The sequence below is a fragment of the Vicugna pacos genome, unplaced genomic scaffold (genome assembly GCF_048564905.1).
Source record: "Vicugna pacos unplaced genomic scaffold, VicPac4 SAC-SAT, whole genome shotgun sequence".
Classification (NCBI taxonomy): domain Eukaryota; kingdom Metazoa; phylum Chordata; class Mammalia; order Artiodactyla; family Camelidae; genus Vicugna; species Vicugna pacos.
The window spans coordinates 14085794-14110127 of NW_027328721.1; positions in this window are offsets into that span (position 1 = coordinate 14085794).

Sequence of the window (24334 nt, forward strand, 5' to 3'; positions counted from 1 at the left end):
TTCAGGGTTCTGTATTCTGTTTTACATATTTTATATTCTGTGTTCTATATTCTATATTCTGTATTCTATATTCTACATTCCGTATTCTATATTCTATATTCTGTGTGCTACATTGTATATACTAAATTCTATATTCAGTATTCTGTATACTCTACTCTAAATTCTGTGTTCTGCATTCCATGTTCTAAATTCTCGCTTCTATATTCTCTATTCTTTATTTTGTGTTCTTCATTCTATATTCTACATTCTATATTCTGCATTCCATATTCTATAAGCTTTATACTGTGTCCTACATTCTATATTATAAATTCTATATTCAGTATTCTGTGTTCTATATTGTAAATTCTGTGTTCTGCATTCCATGTTCTAAATTCTGGATTCAATATTCTTAATACTATATTCTATATTCTGATTTCTACTTTCCATATTCTAAATTCTATATTCTGTATTCCGTTTTCTTATTTCTATATTCTGTGTTCCACATTCTATATTCTAATTAATTTATTCAGTATTCCTTATACTATATTCTATATTCTGTGTTCTACAATCCATATTCTAAATTCTATATGCAATATTCTCTATTCTGTATTGTAAATACTGTGTTCTGCATTCCATGTTCTAACTTCTGGGATCTGTATTCTGTTATCCGTATTCTATATTCTGTGTTCTATATTCAATATTCTGTATTCTATATTCTACATTCCGTATTCTATATTCTCTATTCTGTGTCCTACATTCTATAATCTAAATTCTTTATTCATTATTCTATATTCTATATTCTGTGTTCAACATTCTATATTCAGTATTCTGTATACTATATTCTAAATTCTGTGTTCTGCATTCTATATTTTAAATTCTGGGTTCATATTCTCTATTCTATATTCCATATTTTGTGTTCTTCATTCTATATTCTTCATTCTATATTCAATATTCTGTATTGTATATTCTAAATTCTGTGTTTTGCTTTCTATGTTCTAAATTCTATATTCAGTATTCTGTGTTCAATATTCTAAATTCTGTGTTCTGCATTCTATTTTCTAAATTCTGGGTTCTGTATTCTGTTTTCCATAATCTATTTTCTGTTTTCTACATTCTATATACTGTTTTCTATATTCTGAATTCCGTAATCTATATTCTATATACTGTGTTCTACATTCCTATTCTAAATTCTATATTAAGTATTCTGTATTCTATTTTCTAAATTCTGTGTTCAACATTCCATGTTTCAAATTCTGTGTTCTATATTCTCTATTCTATATTCTATATTTTGTGTTATTCATTTTATATTCTAAATTCTATATTCTGCATTCCGTATTCTATGTTCTATTTTCTGTGTTCTACATTCTATATTATAAATTCTATATTCAGTATTCTGTTTTCTATATTCCAAATACTGTGTTCTTTATTCTCTCTTCCATATTCTTTATTCTGTGTTTTATATTCTATATTCTAAATCGTATGTTAAGTATACTGTGTTCTATATACTAAATTCTGTATTCTACATTCTATATTCTAAATTCTAGATTAAGTATTCTGTTTGCTATAGTTTAAATTCTGTGTTCTGTATCCCATGTTCTAATTTATGGGTTCTATATTCTGTACTCTATATTCTATATTCTGTGTTCTACTTTCTATATACTAAATTCTATATTCAATATTCTGTATTCTATATTCTTATTTCTGTGTTCTACTTTCTTTATCTAAATCCTATATTCAGTAATATGTATTCTATATTCTAAATTGTGTGTTCTGCATTCCATGTTGTAAATTCTCTATTCTATATTCTGAATTCTGTGTTCTATATTCTAAATTCTGTGTTCTGAATTCCATGTTCTAAATTCTGGGTTCTGTATTCTGTTATCCATAATCTGTATTCTGTGTTCTACATTCTATATTCTAAACTTTATATTCAGTATACTGTATTCTGTATTCTAAATTCTGTGTTCGGAATTCCATGTTCTAAATTCTATATTCACCATTGTGTATTGTATATATATTCTAAATTTTGTGTTCTACATTCTAAATTCTAAATTCTATATTCAGTATTCTGTATTCAATATTCTAAATTCTGTGTTTTGCATTCCAGATTCTAAGTTCTGGCTTCTATATTCTTTATTCTATATTCTATATTTTGTGTTATTCATTATATATTCTACATTCTATATCTTCATTCCGTATACTATATTCTATATTCTGTATTCTACATTCTATATTCTAAATTCTATATTCCGTATTCTGTGTTCTATATTCTAATTTCTGTGTTCTGCATTCCATGTTCTAAATTCTGTGTTTTGTATTCTGTTTCCATATTCTATATTCTGTGTTGTAAATTCTGTAATCTGTATACTATATTCTGCATTCCGTATTCTATAATCTATATTCTGTGTTCTACATTCGATATTCTAAATTCTATATTCAGTGTTTTGAATTCTATATTCTAAACTCTGTGTTTTGCATTCAATATTCTAAATTCTCTATTCTATATTCTATATTTTGTGTTCTACTTTCTATATTCTAAACTTTATATTCAGTATACTGTATTCTATATTCTAAATTCTGTGTTCTGCATTCCATGTTATAAATTTTTGATTCTATATTCTGTATTCTATATTCTGTACTCTGTGTTTTATTTTCAATTTTCTAAATCCTATATTCAGTACTCTGTGGTCTATATTTTAAATTCTGTGTTCTATATTCTATAGTCTAAATCCTATATTCAGCATTTTGTATTCAATATTCTAAATTCTGTGTTCTGCATTCTATATTCTAAATTCTATATTCAGTATTCTGTATTCTATATTCTTAATTCTGTGTTCTGCATTCCATGTTCAAAATTCTCTATTCTAATATATATAATCTATTTTCTACTTTCTATATACTAAATTCTATATTCAGTATTCTGTATTCTATATTCTAAATTCTGTGTTCTGCTTTCCATGTTCTAAATTCTCTATTCTTTAATCTATATTCTGTGTTCTGCTTTCTATATTCTTAATTCTATATTCAGTATTCTGTATTCTATATTTAAAATTCTGTGTTCTACATCATATATTCTAAATCCTATATTAGGTATACTGTATTATATATTATAATTTCTGTGTTCTGCATACCATGTTCTAATTTCTGTGTTCTATATTCTCTTTTCCATATTTTATATTCTGTGTTCTAAATTCTATTTTCTGTATTCTATAATCTGTATTCCGTATTCTACATTATATATTCTATGTTCTACCTTTTATATTCCAAATTCTATATTCAGTATTCTGTATTCTATATTCTAAATTAAGTGTTCTGAATTCCATGTTCTAAATTCTCTATTCTCTATTCTGTGTTCTACTTTCTATATTCTATATTCTATATTCAGTATTCTGTATTCTATATTCAAAATTCTTGTTCTGCATTCTTTGTTCTAAATTCTATGTTCAGTATACTGTAATATATATTCTAAATTCTGTGTTCTGCATTCCATGAACTAAATTCTGGGTTCTATATTCTGTATTTTATATTCTATATTCTGTGTTCTACATTGTATATTCTAATTTCTATATTCAGTATTCTCTATTCTAAACTCTAAATTCTGTGTTCTGAATTCCATGTGCTATGTTCTGGCTTCTATATTATATATTCTATATTATATATATTGTATTCTTCATTCTATATTCTACATTCTATATTCTGCCTCCGTATTCTATATTCTATATTCTGTGTTCTACATTCTATATTCTAAATTCTATATTCAGTATACGTTATTCTCTATTTTAAATTCTGTGTACTGCATTCCATGTCCTATATACTATATTCAATATTCTGTATTCTATATACTTAATTCTGTGTTCTGCATTCCATTGTCTAAATTCTCTCTTCTAAAATATATAATCTATTTTCTAACTTCTATATACTAAATCTTATATTCAGTATTCTGTATTCTATATTCTAAATTCTGTGTTCTGCATTCTTTGTTCTAAATTCTATGTTCAGTATACTGTAATATATATTCTAAATTCTGTGTTCTGCATTCCATGATCTAAATTCTGGGTTCTATATTCTGTATTTTATATTCTATATTCTGTGTTCTACATTCTATATTCTAATTTCTATATTCAGTATTCTGTATTCTAAACTCTAAATTCTGTGTTCTGAATTCCATGTGCTATGTTCTGGCTTCTATATTATATATTCTATATTATATATATTGTATTCTTCATTCTATATTCTACATTCTATATTCTGCCTCCGTATTCTATATTCTATATTCTGTGTTCTACATTCTATATTCTAAATTCTATATTCAGTATACTGTATTCTCTATTTTAAATTCTGTGTACTGCATTCCATGTTCTAAATACTATATTCAGTATTCTGTTTTCTATATTCTACATTCTGTGTTCTGCATTCCATGTTCTAAATTCTGGGTTCTGTATTCTTTTTTCCATATCCTATATACTGTTTTCTACATTCTATTTTCTACATTCTATATTCTGCATTCCGTATTCTATGTTCTATATTCTGTGTTCTACATTCTATATTATAAATTCTATATTAAGTATTTGTATTCTATATTCTATATTCTGTGTTCTTCATTCCATGTTCTAAATACTGGGTTATATATTCTGCATTCTATATTCTAAATTCTGTGTTCTACATTCTATATTCTAAATTCTATATTCAGTATTCTGTATTCTATGTTCTAAATTCTGGCTTCTGCATTTCATGTTCTAAATGCTGCGTTCTATTTTCTGTATTCTGTATTTTATATTCTGTGTCCTACATATTATATTCTAATTTCTCTATTCAGTATTCTGTATTTTATAGTCTACATTCTGTGTTCTTCTTTCCATGTTCTAAATTCTGTGTTCTAAATTCTCTCTTCTATATTCTGTGTTTTACATTCTATATTCTAAATACTATATTTAGAATTCGGTGTTCTATATTCTAAATTCTGTGTTCTACATTCTATGTTCTAAATTGTAGATTAAGTATTCTGTATGCTATAGTTTAAATTCTGTGTTCTACATTCCATGATCTAATTTCTGTGGTCTGTATTCTCAATTTTATATTCTTTATTTTGTGTTTTTCATTCTATATTCTGCATTCCGTCTTCTATATTCTATATTTTGTGTTCTACATTCTATATTCTGAATCCTATATTCAGTATTCTGTATTCTATATTCTAAATTCTGTGTTCTGCATTCCGTGTTCTAAATTCTGGGTTCTATATCCTGTTTTCCCTATTCTATATTCTGTGTACTTCATTCTATATTCTGTATACTCTTTTCTGCATTCCGTAATCTACATTCTATATTCTGTGTTCTACATGCTATATTATAAATTCTGTCTTCAGTATTCTGTATTCTATATTCTAAATGCTGTCTTCTGCATTCCATTCTCTAAATTCTATATTAAGTATACTGTATTCTATACTCTAAATTCTGTGTACGACATTCCATGTTCTAAATTCTATATTCAGCATTCTGTATTCTATATATATTCTAAATTTTCTGTTCTACATTGTATATTCTAAATTCTATATTCAGTATTCTCTATTCTATATTCTAAATTCTGTGTTCTGCATTCCATATTCTAAATTCTGGCTTCTATATTCTTTATTCTATATTCTATATTTTGTGTTATTCATTCTATATTCTACATTCTATATGCTTCATTCCGTATACTATATTCTATATTCTGTAATCTACATTCTATATTCTAAATTCTATATTCAGTATTCTGTGTGCTACTTTCTAAATTCTGTGTTCTGCATTCCATGTTCTAAATTCTGTTTTCTGTATTCTGTTTCCATATTCTATGTTCTGTGTTCTAAATTCTGTATTCTGTATACTATATTCTGCAATCCGTATTCTATATTCTAAATTCTGTGTTCTACATTCGATATTCTAAATACTATATTCAGTATTCTGTATTCTATATTCTAAATTCTGTGTTCTGCATTCATTATTCTAAATTCTCTATTCTATATTCTGTGTTCTAATTTCTATATTCTATATTCTATATTCAGTGTCCTGTAGTCTATATTCTAAATTCTGTGTTATGCATACCATGTTATAAATTCTATATTCAGTATTCTGTATTCTCTTTTCTAAATTCTGTGTTCTGAATTCTATATTCTAAATTCTATATTCAGTATACTTTGTTTTATAATCTAAATTCTGTATTCTGCATTTTGTGTTGTAAATTCTGGTTTCTGTATTCTGATTTCCATATTCTATATTCTGAATTCTAAATTCTATATTCTGTATTCTATATTCTGCATTCCGTATTCTATATTTTATATTCTGTGTTCTGTATTCCATGTTAAATTTTTGATTCTATATTCTCTATTCTGTATTCTATACTCTGTGTTCTACATTCAATTTTCTAAATCCTATATTCAGTATTCTGTGGTGTATATTTTAAATTCTGTGTTCTACATTCTATAGTATAAATCCTATATTCAGCATTTTGTATTCAATATTCTAAATTCTGTGTTCTGCATTCTATATTCTAAATTCTATATTCAGTATACTGTATCGCATATTCTAAATTCTGTGTTCTGCATTCCACGTTCTAAAATTTCTATTCTATATTCTATATTCTGTGTTCTACATTCTATATTCTAAATTCTATTTTCAGTATTCTGTATTCTATATTTTAATTTCTGTGTTCTGGATTCTATGTTTTAAATTTTGGGTTCTGTATACTCTATTATATATTCTGTGTTCTGCATTCTATATTCAATATCCTACATTCAGTATTCAGTATTTATATTTGAAATTCTGTGTTCTGCATTCCATGTTCTAAATTCTGGCTCATATATTCTCTATTCTATAGTCTAAATTTTGCGTTCTTCATTCTATATTCTACAATCTATATTTTGCATTCTCTAATCTATATTCTATATTCTGTGTTCTGCATTCAATATTCTAAGTTATTTATTCCACATTCTGTATTCTATATTCTAAATTCTGTGTTCTACATTCTATATTCTAAATTCTATATTCAGTAATCTCTATACTATATTCTAAATTCTGTGTTCTGCATTACATGTTCAAAATTCTGGGTTCTATATTCTGTTTTCCATATTTTATATTCTGTGTTCTAAATTCTATATTCTGTGTTCTATATACTGCATTCCGTATTCAACATTATATATTCTGTGTTCTACCTTCTATATTCCAAATTCCATATTCAGTATTCTGTATTCTATATTCTAAATTCTGTGTTCTGCATTCCACGTTCTAAAATTTCTATTCTATATTCTATATTCTGTGTTCTACATTCTATATTCTAAATTATATATTCAGTGTTCTATATTCTATATTCTAAATTCTGTGTTCTGCACTCCATGTTCTCAATTCTATATTCAGTATTCTGTATTCTATATTCTAAATTCTGTGTTCTGCATTCAATGTTCTAAGTTCTATGATCAGTATAATGTATTATATATTCTAATTTCTGTGTTATGCATTCCATGTTCTAAATTGTGGGTTCTATAATCTATATTCTATATTCTATATCTGTGTTCTACATTCTATATTCTAAATACTATATTCAGATTTCTGTATTCTATAATATTAATTCTGTGTTCTACATTCTATATTTTAAATTCTATATTCAGTATTAGGTAATCTATATTCTAAATTCTGTGTTCTGCATAGCATGTTCTTTATTCTGGATTCTTTATTCTGTATACTACATACTATATACTTTGTCTTAAATTCTATATTCTAAATTCTATATTCAGTATTCTTTATTATATATTCTAAATTCTGTGTTCTCCATTCTATATTCTAAATTGTATATTCAGTATTCTGTATTCTATATTCTAAATTCTGAGTTCTGATTTCCGTGTTCCAAAATCTGGCTTCAATAATCTCTAAGCTATATTTTTTATTCTGTTTTCTACATTCTATATTCTAAATTATATATTCAGTGTTATGTGTTTTATATTCTATATTCTGTGTACTACATTCAATTTTTTAATTGTTTTTTAAGTATTATGTATTCTATAATCTAAATTCTGTGTTCCGCATTCCATGTTCTTAATACTGGGTTCAATATTCTTTATTCTCTATTCTGTATTCTGTGTTCCTCATTCTATATTCTAAATTCTACATTCAGTATTCTGTATTCTATATTCTAAATAATGTTTTCTGCTTTCCATGTTCTAAATTCTATATCCAGTATTCTGTATTCTATATTCAAAAATCTGTTTTCAGCATTCAATGTTCTAAATTCTATATTCAGTATTCTTTGTTCTATATACAAAATTCTGTGTTCTGCATTCCATGTTTAAATTCTGGGTGCTGTATTTTGTTTTCCATATTCTATATTCTGTGTTCTATATTCTATATTCTGTATTTTATATTCTACATTCCGTATTCTATTTTCTATATTCTGTGTTCTACATTCTCTATTCTAAATTCTATATTCAGTATACTGTATTCTATATTTAAAATTCTGTGTTCTGCATTCCATGTCAAAATTCTGGCTTCTATATTCTCTATTGCATATTCTAAATTTTGTGTGCATCATTCTATATTTTACCTCCTATATTCTGCATTCCTTATTCTATATTCTTTATAACGTGTTCTACATTCTATATTCTAAATTCTATATTCAGTATTCTGTATACTATACTCTAAATTCTGTGTTCTGCATTGTATAATCTAAATTGTATATTCAGTATTCTGAATTCTATATTCTAAATTCTGTGTTCTTCATTCCATATTCTAAATTCTGGTTTCAATATTCTCTATTCTATATTCCATATTTTGTGTTCTTCATTCTATATTCTTCATTCTATATTCTGCATTCCGTATTCTATATCCTTTATACTGTGTTGTACATTCTATATTCTAAATACTATATTCAGTATCCTGTATCCTATATTCTAAATTCTGTGTTCTACATTCCATGTTTTAAATTCAGGGTTCTGTATTCTGTTTTACATATTTTATATTCTGTGTTCTATATTCTATATTCTGTATTCTATATTCTACATTCCGTATTCTATATTCTATATTCTGTGTGCTACATTGTATATACTAAATTCTATATTCAGTATTCTGTATACTCTAATCTAAATTCTGTGTTCTGCATTCCATGTTCTAAATTCTCGCTTCTGTATTCTCTATTTTTTATTTTGTGTTCTTCATTCTGTATTCTACATTCTATATTCTGCATTCCATATTCTATAAGCTTTATACTGTGTCCTACATTCTATATTATAAATTCTATATTCAGTATTCTGTGTTCTATATTGTAAATTCTGTGTTCTGCATTCCATGTTGTAAATTCTGGGTTCAATATTCTTAATATTATATTCTATATTCTGATTTCTACTTTCTATATTCTAAATTCTATATTCTGTATTCCGTTTTCTTATTTCTATATTCTGTGTTCCACATTCTATATTCTAATTAATTTATTCAGTATTCCTTATACTATATTCTATATTCTGTGTTCTACAATCCATATTCGAAATTCTATATGCAATATTCTCTATTCTGTATTCTAAATACTGTGTTCTGCATTCCATGTTCTAACTTCTGGGATCTGTATTCTGTTATCCGTATTCTATATTCTGTGTTCTATATTCAATATTCTGTATTCTATATTCTACATTCCGTATTCTATATTCTCTATTCTGTGTCCTACATTCTATAATCTAAATTCTTTATTCATTATTCTATATTCTATATTCTGTGTTCAACATTCTATATTCTAAATTCTATATTCAGTATTCTGTATACTATATTCTAAATTCTGTGTTCTGCATTCTATATTTTAAATTCTGGGTTCATATTCTCTATTCTATATTCCATATTTTGTGTTCTTCATTCTATATTCTTCATTCTATATTCAATATTCTATATTGTATATTCTAAATTCTGTGTTTTGCTTTCTATGTTCTAAATTCTATATTCAGTATTCTGTGTTCAATATTCTAAATTCTGTGTTCTGCATTCTATTTTCTAAATTCTGGGTTCTGTATTCTGTTTTCCATAATCTATTTTCTGTTTTCTACATTCTATATACTGTTTTCTATATTCTGAATTCCGTAATCTATATTCTATATACTGTGTTCTACATTCCTATTTTAAATTCTATATTAAGTATTCTGTATTCTATATTCTAAATTCTGTGTTCAACATTCCATGTTTCAAATTCTGTGTTCTATATTCTCTATTCTATATTCTATATTTTGTGTTATTCATTTTATATTCTAAATTCTATATTCTGCATTCCGTATTCTATGTTCTATTTTCTGTGTTCTACATTCTATATTATAAATTCTATATTCAGTATTCTGTTTTCTATATTCCAAATACTGTGTTCTTTATTCTCTCTTCCATATTCTATATTCTGTGTTATACATTCTATATTCTAAATCGTATATTAAGTATACTGTGTTCTATATACTAAATTCTGTATTCTACATTCTATATTCTAAATTCTAGATTAAGTATTCTGTTTGCTATAGTTTAAATTCTGTGTTCTGTATCCCATGTTCTAATTTATGGGTTCTATATTCTGTACTCTATATTCTATATTCTGTGTTCTACTTTCTATATACTAAATTCTATATTCAATATTCTGTATCCTATATTCTAATTTCTGTGTTCTACTTTCTTTATCTAAATCCTATATTCAGTAATATGTATTCTATATTCTAAATTGTGTGTTCTGCATTCCATGTTGTAAATTCTCTATTCTCTATTCTGTATACTGTGTTCTATATTCTAAATTCTGTGTTCTGAATTCCATGTTCTAAATTCTATGTTCTAAATCCTATATTCTGTATTCTATATTCTAAATTCTGTGTTCTGCATTCCATGTTTTAAATTCTGGGTTCTGTATTCTGTTATCCTTATTCTGTATTCTGTGTTCTACATTCTATATTCTAATCTTTATATTCAGTATACTGTATTCTATATTCTAAATTCTGTGTTCGGAATTCCATGTTCTAAATTCTATATTCAGCATTGTGTATTGTATATATATTCCAAATTTTGTGTTCTATATTCTAAATTCTAAATTCTATATTCAGTATTCTGTATTCAATATTCTATATTCTGTGTTTTGCATTCCAGATTCTAAATTCTGGCTTCTATATTCTTTATTCTATAGTCTATATTTTGTGTTATTCATTATATATTCTACATTCTATATCTTCATTCCTTATACTATATTCTATATTCTGTATTCTACATTCTATATTCTAAATTCTATATTCAGTATTCTGTGTTCTATATTCTAATTTCTGTGTTCTGCATTCCATGTTCTAAATTCTGTGTTTTGTATTCTGTTTCCATATTCTATATTCTGTGTTGTAAATTCTGTAATCTGTATACTATATTCTGCATTCCGTATTCTATAATCTATATTCTGTGTTCTACATTCGATATTCTAAATTCTATATTCAGTGTTTTGTATTCTATATTCTAAATTCTGTGTTTTGCATTCAATATTCTAAATTCTCTATTCTATATTCTATATTTTGTGTTCTACTTTCTATATTCTTAATTCTATATTCAGTGCTCTGTACTCTATATTCTAAATTCTGTGTTCTGCATTCCATGTTATAAATTTTTGATTCTATATTCTGTATTCTATATTCTGTACTCTGTGTTTTATTTTCAATTTTCTAAATCCTAAATTCAGTACTCTGTGGTCTATATTTTAAATTCTGTGTTCTATATTCTATAGTCTAAATCCTATATTCAGCATTTTGTATTCAATATTCTAAATTCTGTGTTCTGCATTCTATATTCTAAATTCTATATTCAGTATTCTGTATTCTATATTCTTAATTCTGTGTTCTGCATTCCATGTTCTAAATTCTCTATTCTAAAATATATAATCTATTTTCTACTTTCTATATACTAAATTCTATATTCAGTATTCTGTATTCTATATTCTAAATTCTGTGTTCTGCTTTCCATGTTCTAAATTCTCTATTCTTTAATCTATATTCTGTGTTCTGCTTTCTATATTCTTAATTCTATATTCAGTATTCTGTATTCTATATTTAAAATTCTGTGTTCTACATCATATATTCTAAATCCTATATTAGCTATACTGTATTATATATTATAATTTCTGTGTTCTGCATACCATGTTCTAATTTCTGTGTTCTATATTCTCTTTTCCATATTTTATATTCTGTGTTCTAAATTCTATTTTCTGTATTCTATATTCTGTATTCCGTATTCTACATTATATATTCTATGTTCTACCTTTTATATTCCAAATTCTATATTCAGTATTCTGTATTCTATATTCTAAATTAAGTGTTCTGAATTCCATGTTCTAAATTCTCTATTCTCTATTCTGTGTTCTACTTTCTATATTCTATATTCTATATTCAGTATTCTGTATTCTATATTCTAAATTCTGTGTTCTGCATTCTTTGTTCTAAATTCTATGTTCAGTATACTGTAATATATATTCTAAATTCTGTGTTCTGCATTCCATGATCTAAATTCTGGGTTCTATATTCTGTATTTTATATTCTATATTCTGTGTTCTACATTCTATATTCTAATTTCTATATTCAGTATTCTGTATTCTAAACTCTAAATTCTGTGTTCTGAATTCCATGTGCTATGTTCTGGCTTCTATATTACATATTCTATATTATATATATTGTATTCTTCATTGTATATTCTACATTCTATATTCTGCCTCCGTATTCTATATTCTATATTCTGTGTTCTACTTTCTATATTCTAAATTCTATATTCAGTATACTGTATTCTCTATTTTAAATTCTGTGTACTGCATTCCATGTTCTAAATACTATATTCAGTATTCTGTTTTCTATATTCTAAATTCTGTGTTCTGCATTCCATGTTCTAAATTCTGGGTTCTGTATTCTTTTTTCCATATCCTATATACTGTTTTCTACATTCTATTTTCTACATTCTATATTCTGCATTCCGTATTCTATGTTCTATATTCTGTGTTCTACATTCTATATTATAAATTCTATATTAAGTATTTGTATTCTATATTCTAAATTCTGTGTTCTTCATTGCATGTTCTAAATACTGGGTTATATATTCTGCATTCTATATTCTAAATTCTGTGTTCTACATTCTATATTCTAAATTCTATATTCAGTATTCTGTATTATATGTTTTAAATTCTGGCTTCTGCATTTCATGTTCTAAATGCTGGGTTCTATTTTCTGTATTCTATATTTTAAATTCTGTGTCCTACATATTATATTCTAATTTCTCTATTCAGTATTCTGTATTTTATAGTCTAAATTCTGTGTTCTTCATTCCATGTTCTAAATTCTGTGTTCTAAATTCTCTCTTCTATATTCTATATTCTGTGTTTTACATTCTATATTCTAAATACTATATTTAGTATTCGGTGTTCTATATTCTAAATTCTGTGTTCTACATTCTATGTTCTAAATTGTAGATTAAGTATTCTGTATGCTATAGTTCAAATTCTGTGTTCTACATTCCATGATCTAATTTCTGTGGTCTGTATTCTCAATTTTATATTCTTTATTTTGTGTTTTTCATTCTATATTCTGCATTCCGTCTTCTATATTCTATATTTTGTGTTCTACATTCTATATTCTGAATCCTATATTCAGTATTCTGTATTCTATATTCTAAATTCTATGTTCTGCATTCCGTGTTCTAAATTCTGTGTTCTATATCCTGTTTTCCCAATTCTATATTCTGTGTATTTCATTCTATATTCTGTATACTCTTTTCTGCATTCCGTAATCTACATTCTATATTCTGTGTTCTACATGCTATATTATAAGTTCTGTTTTCAGTATTCTGTATTCTATATTCTAAATGCTGTGTTCTGCATTCCATTTTCTAAATCCTATATTAAGTATACTGTATTCTATATTCTAAATTCTGTGTTCGGCATTCCATGTTCTAAATTCTATATTCAGCATTCTGTATTCTATATATATTCTAAATTTTGTGTTCTACATTGTATATTCTAAATTCTATATTCAGTATTCTCTTTTCTATATTCTAAATTCTGTGTTCTGCATTCCATATTCTAAATTCTGGCTTCTATATTCTTTATTCTATATTCTATATTTTGTGTTATTCATTCTATATTCTACATTCTATATGCTTCATTCCGTATACTATATTCTATATTCTGTATTCTACATTCTATATTCTAAATTCTATATTCAGTATTCTGTGTGCTACTTTCTAAATTCTGTGTTCTGCATTCCATGTTCTTAATTCTGTGTTCTGTATTCTGTTTCCATATTCTATGTTCTGTGTTCTAAATTCTGTATTCTGTATACTATATTCTGCATTCCGTATTCTATATTCTATATTCTGTGTTCTACATTCAATATTCTAAATACTATATTCAGTATTCTGTATTCTATATTCTAAATACTGTGTTCTGCATTCATTATTCTAAATTCTCTATTCTATATTCTGTGTTCTACTTTCTATATTCTATATTCTATATTCAGTGTCCTGTAGTCTATATTCTAAATTCTGTGTTATGCATACCATGTTATAAATTCTATATTCAGTATTCTGTATTCTCTTTTCTAAATTCTGTGTTCTGAATTCTATATTCTAAATTCTATATTCAGTATACTTTATTTTATAATCTAAATTCTGTATTCTGCATTTTGTGTTCTAAATTCTGGGTTCTGTATTCTGATTTCCATATTCTATATTCTGAATTCTAAATTCTGTATTCTGTATTCTATATTCTGCATTCCGTATTCTATATTTTATATTCTGTGTTCTATATTCTATATTCTATATTCAGTATTCTGTGGTCTATATTTTAAATTCTGTGTTCTGTATTCCATGTTAAATTTTTGCTTCTATATTCTCTATTCTGTATTCTATACTCTGTGTTCTACTTTCAATTTTCTAACTACTATATTCAGTATTTTGTGGTGTATATTTTAAATTCTGTGTTCTGCATTCTATAGTATAAATCCTATATTCAGCATTTTGAATTCAAAATTCTAAATTCTGTGTTCTGCATTCTATATTCTAAATTCTATATTCAGTATTCTGTATCGCATATTCTAAATTCTGTGTTCTGCATTCCACGGTCTAAAATTTCTATTCTATATTCTATATTCTGTGTTCTACATTCTATATTCTATATTCTATTTTCAGTATTCTGTATTCTATATTTTAATTTCTGTGTTCTGGATTCTATGTTTTAAATTTTGTGTTCTGTATACTCTATTATATATTCTGTGTTCTGCATACTATATTCAATATCCTACATTCAGTATTCAGTATTTATATTTGAAATTCTGTGTTCTGCATTCCATGTTCTAAATTCTGGCTCATATATTCTCTATTCTATAGTCTATATTTTGCGTTCTTCATTCTATATTCTACAATCTATATTTTGCATTCTCTAAACTATATTCTATATTCTGTGTTCTACATTCAATATTCTAAGTTATTTATTCCACATTCTGTATTCTATATTCTAAATTCTGTGTTCTACATTCTATATTCTAAATTCTATATTCAGTAAACTCTATACTATATTCTAAATTCTGTGTTCTGCATTACATGTTCAAAATTCTGGGTTCTATATTCTGTTTTCCATATTTTATATTCTGTGTTCTAAATTCTATATTCTGTGTTCTATATTCTGCATTCCGTATTCTACATTATATATTCTGTGTTCTACCTTCTATATTCCTAATTCCATATTCAGTATTCTGTATTCTATATTCTAAATTCTGTGTTCTGCATTCCACGTTCTAAAATTTCTATTCTTTATTCTATATTCTGTGTACTACATTCTATATTATAAATTATATATTCAGTGTTCTGTATTCTATATTCTAAATTCTGTGTTCTGCACTCCATGTTTTCAATTCTATATTCAGTATTCTGTATTCTATATTCTAAATTCTGTGTTCTGCATTCAATGTTCTAAGTTCTATGATCAGTATAATGTATTATATATTCTAATTTCTGTGTTATGCATTCCATGTTCTAAATTGTGGGTTCTATAATCTATATTCTATATTCTATATCTGTGTTCTACATTCTATATTCTAAATACTATATTCAGATTTCTGTATTCTATAATATTAATTCTGTGTTCTACATTCTATATTTTAAATTCTATATTCAGTATTATGTAATCTATATTCTAAATTCTGTGTTCTGCATAGCATGTTCTTTATTCTGGATTCTTTATTCTGTATACTACATACTATATACTTTGTCTTAAATTCTATATTCTAAATTCTATATTCAGTATTCTTTATTATATATTCTAAATTCTGTGTTCTCCATTCTATATTCTAAATTGTATATTCAGTATTCTGTATTCTATATTCTAAATTCTGAGTTCTGATTTCCGTCTTCCAAAATCTGGCTTCAATAATCTCTAAGCTATATTTTTTATTCTGTTTTCTACATTCTATATTCTAAATTATATATTCAGTGTTATGTGTTTTATATTCTATATTCTGTGTACTACATTCAATTTTTTAATTGTTTTTTAAGTATTATGTATTCTATAATCTAAATTCTGTGTTCTGCATTCCATGTTCTTAATACTGGGTTCAATATTCTTTATTCTCTATTCTGTATTCTGTGTTCCTCATTCTATATTCTAAATTCTACATTCAGTATTCTGTATTCTATATTCTAAATAATGTTTTCTGCATTTCATGTTCTAAATTCTATATCCAGTATTCTGTATTCTATATTCTAAAATCTGTTTTCAGCATTCAATGTTCTAAATTCTATATTCAGTATTCTTTGTTCTATATACAAAATTCTGTGTTCTGCATTCCATGTTTAAATTCTGGGTGCTGTATTTTGTTTTCCATATTCTATATTCTGTGTTCTATATTCTATATTCTGTATTCTATATTCTACATTCTGTATTCTATATTCTATATTCTGTGTGCTACATTGTATATACTAAATTCTATATTCAGTATTCTGTATACTCTAATCTAAATTCTGTGTTCTGCATTCCATGTTCTAAATTCTCGCTTCTATATTCTCTATTCTTTATTTTGTGTTCTTCATTCTATATTCTTCATTCTATATTCTGCATTCCGTATTCTATATCCTTTATACTGTGTTGTACATTCTATGTTCTAAATACTATATTCAGTATCCTGTATCCTATATTCTAAATTCTGTGTTCTACATTCCATGTTTTAAATTCAGGGTTCTGTATTCTGTTTTACATATTTTATATTCTGTGTTCTATATTCTATATTCTGTATTCTATATTCTACATTCCGTATTCTATATTCTATATTCTGTGTGCTACATTGTATATACTAAATTCTATATTCAGTATTCTGTATACTCTATTCTAAATTCTGTGTTCTGCATTCCATGTTCTAAATTCTCGCTTCTATATTCTCTATTCTTTATTTTGTGTTCTTCATTCTATATTCTACATTCTATATTCTGCATTCCATATTCTATAAGCTTTATACTGTGTTCTACATTCTATATTATAAATTCTATATTCAGTATTCTGTGTTCTATATTGTAAATTCTGTGTTCTGCATTCCATGTTCTAAATTCTGCGTTCAATATTCTTAATACTATATTCTATATTCTGATTTCTACTTTCTATATTCTAATTTCTATATTCTGTATTCCGTTTTCTTATTTCTATATTCTGTGTTCCACATTCTATATTCTAATTAATTTATTCTGTATTCCTTATACTATATTCTATATTCTGTGTTCTACAATCCATATTCTAAATTCTATATGCAATATTCTCTATTCTGTATTCTAAATACTGTGTTCTGCATTCCATGTTCTAACTTCTGGGATCTGTATTCTGTTGTCCGTATTCTATATTCTGTGTTCTATATTCAATATTCTGTATTCTATATTCTACATTCCGTATTCTATATTCTCTATTCTGTGTCCTACATTCTATAATCTAAATTCTTTATTCATTATTCTATATTCTATATTCTGTGTTCAACATTCTATATTCTAAATTCTATATTCAGTATTCTGTGTACTATATTCTAAATTCTGTGTTCTGCATTCTATATTTTAAATTCTGGGTTCATATTCTCTATTCTATATTCCATATTTTGTGTTCTTAATTCTATATTCTTCATTCTATATTCAATATTCTGTATTGTATATTCTAAATTCTGTGTTTTGCTTTCTATGTTCTATATTCTATATTCAGTATTCTGTGTTCAATATTCTAAATTCTGTGTTCTGCATTCTATTTTCTAAATTCTGGGTTCTGTATTCTGTTTTCCATAATCTATTTTCTGTTTTCTACATTCTATATACTGTTTTCTATATTCTGAATTCCGTAATCTATATTCTATATACTGTGTTCTACATTCCTATTCTAAATTCGATATTAAGTATTCTGTATTCTATATTCTAAATTCTGTGTTCAACATTCCATGTTTCAAATTCAGTGTTCTGTATTCTCTATTCTCTATTCTATATTTTGTGTTATTCATTTTATATTCTAAATTCTATATTCTGCATTCCGTATTCTATGTTCTATTTTCTGTGTTCTACATTCTATATTATAAATTCTATATTCAGTATTCTGTTTTCTATATTCCAAATACTGTGTTCTTTATTCTCTCTTCCATATTCTATATTCTATGTTTTACATTCTATATTCTAAATCGTATATTAAGTAGACTGTGTTCTATATACTAAATTCTGTATTCTACATTCTATATTCTAAATTCTAGATTAAGTATTCTGTTTGCTATAGTTTAAATTCTGTGTTCTGTATCCCATGTTCTAATTTATGGGTTCTATATTCTGTACTCTATATTCTATATTCTGTGTACCACTTTCTATATACTAAATTCTATATTCAATATTCTGTATACTATATTCTAATTTCTGTGTTCTACTTTCTTTATCTAAATCCTATATTCAGTAATATGTATTCTATATTCTAAATTGTGTGTTCTGCATTCCATGTTGTAAATTCTCTATTCTATATTCTGTATTCTGTGTTCTATATTCTAAATTCTGTGTTCTGAATTCCATGTTCTAAATTCTATGTCCTAAATCCTATATTCTGTATTCTATATTCTAAATTCTGTGTTCTGCATTCCATGTTTTAAATTCTGGGTTCTGTATTCTGTTATCCATATTCTGTATTCTGTGTTCTACATTCTATATTCTAAACTTTATATTCAGTATACTGTATTCTATATTCTAAATTCTGTGTTCGGAATTCCATGTTCTAAATTCTATATTCAGCATTGTGTATTGTATATATATTCTAAATTTTGTGTTCTACATTCTAAATTCTAAACTCTATATTCAGTATTCTGTATTCAATATTCTAAATTCTGTGTTTTGCATTCCATATTCTAAATTCTGGCTTCTATATTCTTTATTCTATATTTTATATTTTGTGTTATTCATTATATATTCTACATTCTATATCTTCATTCCGTATACTATATTCTATATTCTGTATTCTACATTCTATATTCTTAATTCTATATTCAGTATTCTGTGTTCTATATTCTAATTTATGTGTTCTGCATTCCATGTTCTAAATTCTGTGTTTTGTATTCTGTTTCCATATTCTATATTCTGTGTTGTAAATTCTGTAATCTGTATACTATATTCTGCATTCCGTATTCTATAATCTTTATTCTGTGTTCTACATTCGATATTCTAAATACTATATTCAGTATTCTGTATTCTATATTCTAAATTCTGTGTTCTGCATTCATTATTCTAAATTCTCTATTCTATATTCTGTGTTCTACTTTCTATATTCTATATTCTATATTCAGTGTCCTGTAGTCTATATTCTAAATTCTGTGTTATGCATACCATGTTATAAATTCTATATTCAGTATTCTGTATTCTCTTTTCTAAATTCTGTGTTCTGAATTCTATATTCTAAATTCTATATTCAGTATACTTTATTTTATAATCTAAATTCTGTATTCTGCATTTTGTGTTCTAAATTCAGGGTTCTGTATTCTGATTTCCATATTCTATATTCTGAATTCTAAATTCTATATTTTGTATTCTCTATTCTGCATTCCGTATTCTATATTTTATATTCTGTGTTCTATATTCTATATTCTATATTCAGTATTTTGTGGTCTATATTTTAAATTCTGTGTTCTGTATTCCATGTTAAATTTTTGCTTCTATATTCTCTATTCTGTATTCTATACTCTGTGTTCTACTTTCAATTTTCTAAATCCTATATTCAGTATTCTGTGGTGTATATTTTAAATTCTGTGTTCTACATTCTATAGTATAAATCCTATATTCAGCATTTTGTATTCAAAATTCTAAATTCTGTGTTCTGCATTCTATATTCTAAATTCTATATTCAGTATTCTGTATCGCATATTCTAAATTCTGTGTTCTGCATTCCACGTTCTAAAATTTCTATTCTATATTCTATATTCTGTGTTCTACCTTCTATATTCTAAATTCTATTTTCAGTATTCTGTATTCTATATTTTAATTTCTGTGTTCTGGATTCTATGTTTTAAATTTTGTGTTCTGTATACTCTATTATATATTCTGTGTTCTGCATTCTATATTCAATATCCTACATTCAGTATTTAGTATGTATATTTGAAATTCTGTGTTCTGAATTCCATGTTCTAAATTCTGGCTCATATATTCTCTATTCTATAGTCTATATATTGCGTTCTTCATTCTATATTCTACAATCTATATTTTGCATTCTCTAATCTATATTCTATATTCTGTGTTCTACATTCAATATTCTAAGTTATTTATTCCACATTCTGTATTCTTTATTCTAAATTCTGTGTTCTACATTCTATATTCTAAATTCTATATTCAGTAATCTCTATACTATATTCTAAATTCTGTGTTCTGCATTACATGTTCAAAATTATGGGTTCTATATTCTGTTTTCCATATTTTATTTTCTGTGTTCTATATTCTGCATTCCGTATTCTACATTATATATTCTGTGTTCTACCTTCTATATTCCAAATTCCATATTCAGTATTCTGTATACTATATTCTAAATTCTGTGTTCTGCATTCCACGTTCTAAACTTTCTATTCTATATTCTATATTCTGTGTTCTACATTCTATATTCTAAATTATATATTCAGTGTTCTGTATTCTATATTCTAAATTCTGTGTTCTGCATTCAATGTTCTAAGTTCTATGATCAGTATAATGTATTATATATTCTAATTTCTGTGTTATGCATTCCATGTTCTAAATTGTGGGTTCTATAATCTATATTCTATATTCTATATCTGTGTTCTACATTCTATATTCTAAATACTATATTCAGATTTCTGTATTCTATAATATTAATTCTGTGTTCTACATTCTATATTTTAAATTCTATATTCAGTATTATGTAATCTATATTCTAAATTCTGTGTTCTGCATAGCATGTTCTTTATTCTGGATTCTTTATTCTGTATACTACATACTATATACTTTGTCTTTAATTCTATATTCTAAATTCTGTATTCAGTATTCTTTATTATATATTCTAAATTCTGTGTTCTCCATTCTATATTCTAAATTGTATATTCAGTATTCTGTATTCTATATTCTAAATTCTGAGTTCTGATTTCCATGTTCCAAAATCTGGCTTCAATAATCTCTAAGCTATATTTTTTATTCTGTTTTCTACATTCTATATTCTAAATTATATATTCAGTGTTATGTGTTTTATATTCTATATTCTGTGTACTACATTCAATTTTTTAATTGTTTTTTAAGTATTATGTATTCTATAATCTAAATTCTGTGTTCTGCATTCCATGTTCTTAATACTGGGTTCAATATTCTTTATTCTCTATTCTGTATTCTGTGTTCCTCATTCTATATTCTAAATTCTACATTCAGTATTCTGTATTCTATATTCTAAATAATGTTTTCTGCATTCCATGTTCTAAATTCTATATCCAGTATTCTGTATTCTATATTCTAAAATCTGTTTTCAGCATTCAATGTTCTAAATTCTATATTCAGTATTCTTTGTTCTATATACAAAATTCTGTGTTCTGCATTCCATGTTTAAATTCTGGGTGCTGTATTTTGTTTCCATATTCTATATTCTGTGTTCTATATTCTATATTCTGTATTTTATATTCTACATTCCGTATTCTATTTTCTATATTCTGTGTTCTACATTCTCTATTCTAAATTCTATATTCAGTATACTGTATTCTATATTTAAAATTCTGTGTTCTGCATTCCATGTTAAACTTCTGGCTTCTATATTCTCTATTGTATATTCTAAATTTTGTGTGCATCATTCTATATTTTACCTTCTATATTCTGCATTCCTTATTCTATATTCTTTATAACGTGTTCTACATTCTATATTCTAAATTCTATATTCAGTATTCTGTATACTATATTCTAAATTCTGTGTTCTGCATTCTATAATCTAAATTGTATATTCAGTATTCTGAATTCTATATTCTAAATTCTGTGTTCTTCATTTCATATTCTAAATTCTGGTTTCAATATTCTCTATTCTATATTCCATATTTTGTGTTCTTCATTCTATATTCTTCATTCTATATTCTGCATTCCGTATTCTATATCCTTTATACTGTGTTGTACATTCTATGTTCTAAATACTATATTCAGTATCCTGTATCCTATATTCTAAATTCTGTGTTCTACATTCCATGTTTTAAATTCAGGGTTCTGTATTCTGTTTTACATATTTTATATTCTGTTTTCTATATTCTATAGTCTGTATTCTATATTCTACATTCCGTATTCTATATTCTATATTCTGTGTGCTACATTGTATATACTAAATTCTATATTCAGTATTCTGTATACTCTATTCTAAATTCTGTGTTCTGCATTCCATGTTCTAAATTCTCGCTTCTATATTCTCTATTCTTTATTTTGTGTTCTTCATTCTATATTCTACATTCTATATTCTGCATTCCATATTCTATAAGCTTTATACTGTGTTCTACATTCTATATTATAAATTCTATATTCAGTATTCTGTGTTCTATATTGTAAATTCTGTGTTCTGCATTCCATGTTCTAAATCCTGGGTTCAATATTCTTAATACTATATTCTATATTCTGATTTCTAATTTCCATATTCTAAATTCTATATTCTGTATTCCGTTTTCTTATTTCTATATTCTGTGTTCCACATTCTATATTCTAATTAATTTATTCAGTATTCCTTATACTATATTCTATATTCTGTGTTCTACAATCCATATTCTAAATTCTATATGCAATATTCTCTATTCTGTATTCTAAATACTGTGTTCTGCATTCCATGTTCTAACTTCTGGGATCTGTATTCTGTTGTCCGTATTCTATATTCTGTGTTCTATATTCAATATTCTGTATTCTATATTCTACATTCCGTATTCTATATTCTCTATTCTGTGTCCTACATTCTATAATCTAAATTCTTTATTCATTATTCTATATTCTATATTCTGTGTTCAACATTCTATATTCTAAATTCTATATTCAGTATTCTGTTTACTATATTCTAAATTCTGTGTTCTGCATTCTATATTTTAAATTCTGGGTTCATATTCTCTATTCTATATTCCATATTTTGTGTTCTTAATTCTATATTCTTCATTCTATATTCAATATTCTGTATTGTATATTCTAAATTCTGTGTTTTGCTTTCTATGTTCTATATTCTATATTCAGTATTCTGTGTTCAATATTCTAAATTCTGTGTTCTGCATTCTATTTTCTAAATTCTGGGTTCTGTATTCTGTTTTCCATAATCTATTTTCTGTTTTCTACATTCTATATACTGTTTTCTATATTCTGAATTCCGTAATCTATATTCTATATACTGTGTTCTACATTCCTATTCTAAATTCGATATTAAGTATTCTGTATTCTATATTCTAAATTCTGTGTTCAACATTCCATGTTTCAAATTCAGTGTTCTGTATTCTCTATTCTCTATTCTATATTTTGTGTTATTCATTTTATATTCTAAATTCTATATTCTGCATTCCGTATTCTATGTTCTATTTTCTGTGTTCTACATTCTATATTATAAATTCTATATTCAGTATTCTGTTTTCTATATTCCAAATACTGTGTTCTTTATTCTCTCTTCCATATTCTATATTCTATGTTTTACATTCTATATTCTAAATCGTATATTAAGTAGACTGTGTTCTATATACTAAATTCTGTATTCTACATTCTATATTCTAAATTCTAGATTAAGTATTCTGTTTGCTATAGTTTAAATTCTGTGTTCTGTATCCCATGTTCTAATTTATGGGTTCTATATTCTGTACTCTATATTCTATATTCTGTGTACCACTTTCTATATACTAAATTCTATA